We start from the raw sequence: 4,823 nt of genomic DNA, 5'->3' as shown, positions 1-4,823 counted from the left end.
GAGGCAGGAGACTCGCTTGAGCCCAGGAGTTGGAGGGTGCTGTGAGCTGTGATGCCACGGGACTCTACCCAGGGGGACAGCTTGAAGCTTTGTCTCAAAAAAATTACTAAAACCCTCTGAATAGCATCTTAATTATGAAAGACTGCAAGTGAAAAGAACCTTGAAATTAAGTAAATTCAACACTCTCCAGTTATATTTGTTCAGCTAATTCCCAAGAGAAATGAAACAAAAAATCCATTTATCTACTCAGTTCAGGCAGGATTAATTATAACTTAGTAACAAACAGTACACTCAAAACATTACTATTTCTCATGCTTAAGGCCATTAAAGATGAAGTCTGGATGCTTAATTCAACTGAGAAAGGTCAGCGTTGGATGCATCATGATGTATCAGAATCCCATAAACACACTTCTATTACAGAACCTTCCAATGTTCAAGTTACTGTGCTTGGCCCTAAATGGGAAATATCAGCACAGAATCAAGATCAATTTAAATATAGCCAACATCAATAATCTCCTCTTCTTAAAACAGTTTGGAAAACCAAGGGAGTCTAGAGATAAAGATTTAAATTCTGTCTCTGGCTCTTAAAGAGTATCTCTGGGTTTCATAAGTCTTTCTGAGCTACAGTCTCCCCATTTGTAAAATGAGGTGGAAGCATTACTTAGGATTAAGGGACTAGATTTAACTTTCCACACCCAGCATGAAATGGCCACCCTTAGTTTCCCTCTGCTCTTAAATTCACAAGGGAACCAGCCAGTTTCTGAAATATAAAAATCAACTGTGCCATGTTTTCTTTTTTAAACTGTTTTTTTTTTTTTTTTAATTTTTGGCCAGAGCTGGGCTTGAACCCGCCACCTCCAGTATATGGGGCCGGCACCCTACTCCTTGAGCCACAGGCACCACCCGAAACTGGTTTTTCTTAAAAGTAAAATTTTTCTGTTGATAAAAAATTAGAAAATATAGGCAAGAAAATTACCTGCAATTTCATAACCATTGACTTTTTTCTGTGCATAAATACTATATACACTAGCTTTTTTTTCACCTTCCCCTATAAAATGTACTGCCTAAGTTCTTCCTGAAGACTCCTAAGACTTGGCAGACTTTTGTCACCAGTCCTAACACTTCAATACACTTGTTTTCATGCCTGTTTCCCTACTATATTCTAACCTTTTTAAAAGGAAAGTAGTTGTACTTAAAATTCACTTTGCATCCCTAGAACCCAGCCCAGGTTCCAGCCACCGTTTTCTTTGTTAAATACACCTAAGACTTCAGAGGGAGTCAAGGTAAGGAGCAAGTGACCACGAGAGATCGTGAAATCATCTATTTCTAACCATGTTGAGTCTAACTTTTAAGAGGCAGTGATTACTCTAACCTCATCTGGAATAAATAATCTTTTCATCAGAATTTCACTTCATTGGGTGGTGCCTGTGGCTCAAGGAGTAGGGCGCTGGCCCCATATGCTGGAGGTGGCGGGTTCAAACCCAGCTCCGGCCAAAAAAAAAAAAAAAAAAAAAGAAAAAAAAAAAAAAAAAAAAAAACCTAAAAAAAAAAAAAAAAAGAATTTCCCTTCATTAGATTAATGGCCTTTAAAGGTCAATATAATATGTTCCAGGCCATTGTCATACATTTAACTGAAGCCCACACTCAGGTCCTAGAAATGAGAACAAATTACTATTGACAAGGTGAAATTTTAACACTGAAGTTTTTAAAATAATCCTCATAATTAACATAGTCCTTGAGGCTACCATTACCACCTCCCCCATCTTACCAGTCCTATCAGCACAATTTCCATAAAAGGCTGCATTTTGAAGAGGTAAGTTAGCCTACACTAAGTATTAAATACTATTTACTTAAATTACTCTAAACAAATATCAACGTAAAGTCATCCAAAAGCCACTTAAATATTCAACTTGAGTAAATTTGACTTGCCATTTTTGTCAAATATTTACTTTTCTTGAGGTAACCATTCACAAATATAGGTCTTTTTTTTTTTTTTTAATTCTGGCAACAAGAATTGTTTGTTTTTAACGTAATCAGTATTCTGGCTGAAACACAACTTAAGTGCAACATTGGCAAACAACTAAAGCATTACTTCTGAAATAGGATTGGGTCAACTGCACCGCGCCCTCCACACACCTCCAAAATTTTGTACATTCATCATTATTTCAAAATGGATGAGATTTGACCCATCCTCAAAAGAACATAGTAAAAAGCATAAAATATGCACACAATAATGTAACAAAGCCAGACTACAGAGAAAATACCTGAAACAGTTGCTTTGAGGAAAAAAATGCCCTTTTAAGAATTTTTTTTTTTTTTTGAGACGGAGCTTCAAAATATCCCCCTGGGTAGAGTGCTGTAGCATCACAGTTCACAGCAACCTCCAACTCCTGGGCTCAAGCGATTCTCCTGCCTCTGCCTCCCAAGTAGCTGGGACTCCAGGTGCCCACCAAAACGCTCGGCTATTATTTGATTTCAGCTGTCGTTGTTGTTTGGTGCGCCGGGCTGGATTCGAACCAGCCAGCTCAGGTGTATGTGGCTGGTGCCTTAGCCGCTTGAGCCACAGGCGCTGAGCCCCTTTTAAGAATTTTACTAGGCTCGGCGCCTATAGCTCAACCGGCTAAGGCGCCAGCCACGTACACCTAAGGTGGCGGGTTCAAATCCCCAGCCCGGACCCGCCAAACAACAATGACGGCTGCAACCAAAAAATAGCCAGGCCTTGTGGGGGGCGCCTGTGGTCCCAGCTACTCAGGAGGCAGAGGCAGGAGACTCGCTTTAGCCCAGGAGTTGGAGGTTGCTGTGAGCTGTAATGCCACGGCACTCTACCCAGGGGGACAGCTTGAGGCTCTGTCTCAAAAAAAAAAAGAATTTTTACTAATTAAAGTGGATTTTTCTTTGGCAGAGGGGACACAGAACTAATAATCTTAAACAACATGAAAAACTGTGAATCCCTGGGAGGCACCTGTGGCTCAGTGAGTAAGGTGCCGGGCCCATATACCGAGGGTGGCGGGTTCAAACCCAGCCCCGGCCAAACTGCAACAAAAAATAGCCAGGCGTTGTGGCAGGCGCCTGTAGTCCCAGCTACTTGGAAGGCTGAGGCAGAATAATTGCCTAAGCCCAGGAGTTGAAGGTTGCTGGAGTGACTCTGCTGCACTCTACCGAGGCCGGAAAAAGTGAGACTCTGTCTCTACAAAACAAAACAACAACAACAAAAAAAAAACTGTGAATCCCTAATAATAAGCTTTTTAATTTAAACTTTGTTTTTATTAAAAGGATTCTACCTTCATCTTTGTCATAGTCAAGAGCTATTTCACCATATGAATTTAGGAAAAAAGAAAAGAATTAGATTTTCTAAAGAAGGATATTCTAATGAAAGAGTCTATTGTTTATTCCAAAGGGATAAGATTGTAATAGATTACAACCTAAAAAAAAAAAAACACACACACACACAGAGTTCCAGGTTCTACTGAAAGGACTATTTTCCTACAGAAACTCTTACAACCCCAAAAGGAGAGCTTTAGAATTGAGAATAACTGGAAGACTAATAATTTCTTAAAGTAAAGCCACTTCATTCCAAAGTCTCTCTTGCTTTCCCTCTTTTAATTTAGCTGAAAGTAAAATGGAACACCAGGAAGGTAAGATAAGAGTGACAAAGGGAGGAGCCCATAGGTCACTGAGGACAAGTGCTCCAAGAATTTACTGATGTTCAGCAATGTGTGTAAACAACTCTAAGAATGAGGTCTCCGTACTGAAAGTCCTGTTGGTCCCAATTCCTTGACACCATCCAAATTAACCTGCACGTTGCTATATAATTATTTTTACTTGGACAAAGGCCAGAGAAAGAGAGAGGTCGGGGGAGGGGTGATGGACAGGTTTAGCCGCAGGACCCCTGAGATGCCCGGGAGGGAAGGAGCCCTTCTCAAATTCCTCAACAGTGCCTCCGCCCTTTGACCAAAGCCACCGGTTTACTGTGCAGCCCCCTGGACCCAGAACGTGCCCTCCTTGCCCGCCCCAGGAACCAAGGATGCCTGCTGTGCCCGGCGCCCCAAAGGCCTCCTCCCTGGAAACCCCGAAGCCCGAGAGGCTTCGCAGACTCGGGGGCTGTGGGCCGATTGGGCCGCAGGCCCGGCCCCGACAGGCCACGATGAGAGGGCCGGCCGGCTCCGCCCGGTCTGGCAGCCGGAGGTGCCACATCCACAGTCTCTCCCTGCTTCCTGCCCGCCTCGCCCGCTCGCCCTCCCGCCTCTCTTAAGCCGAGAACCCAGGGCTTAGGCCTCTGGGCAAGGGATGCGCCGTGCCCCTGCCAACCGAGGCCGCGCGCCGGCCGGTGGTTAGAGGCCGGCCGGGTCAAAGCCGCCCGCAGAGTAAGCGGAACACACGGGAGGCGCTTGCCCTCTGGCTGAGGCCCAGCGAGCCTCTGCAGCACGCTCTTTGGAACCACGCCCGAGACCGGTCCGCGCCCGTCCGCCCGCCAGCCTTGCCGGCTGCCGTCGGGGTGGCCCGGCTGGGGCCAGAACCGCTGCAGCGCGGAGCCCTCATGGGTACCTGACGGGTGCGGAAGCCAAGCGACCCTCAGGGCGTCGACCAAGGGCAGCAGTTACTGCAGCGCGTCACAGGGACTTAAAGCGCGGCTTCCGCCCCGCCCCCGAGACGCCCTGGCTGCCCATTGGCTGGGGCGGACCGTCGCGCACCAATCGCGTGGGCACCCACTGCCGAGCGGCGGGTTCTAGCGGCGCGCGCCTCCTGGGCGTCAGGCGGCCCCTCCCGGGGCGTTTCCTGGCAGTACTAGAGGGACCCCGGTCCGCCCTTTGCTGGCGTAGGGA

The 4,823-nt window shown here is 46.1% G+C and overlaps 1 protein-coding gene across 1 annotated transcript in view; it reads right to left on the bottom strand.

Moving 5' to 3' along the window:
• OAT (ornithine aminotransferase) overlaps window positions 1-4,608 on the bottom strand; it is a 30,439-nt gene extending 25,831 nt beyond the window's left edge. Inside the window, exon 1 of the mRNA XM_012807784.2 lies at window positions 4,546-4,608. The gene's annotated coding sequence lies outside the window, so the exon portion shown is untranslated. The remainder of the gene's footprint in view (window positions 1-4,545) is intronic.
• Between the last annotated feature and the right edge of the window lie 215 nt (window positions 4,609-4,823).

This window comes from Otolemur garnettii, unplaced genomic scaffold, assembly GCF_000181295.1.
Source record: "Otolemur garnettii isolate 467f Iridium unplaced genomic scaffold, OtoGar3 scaffold00075, whole genome shotgun sequence".
NCBI classification, from domain to species: domain Eukaryota; kingdom Metazoa; phylum Chordata; class Mammalia; order Primates; family Galagidae; genus Otolemur; species Otolemur garnettii.
Note: the sequence above shows the minus strand (reverse complement) of the source record. Positions and strands in the feature narration are given on the sequence as shown.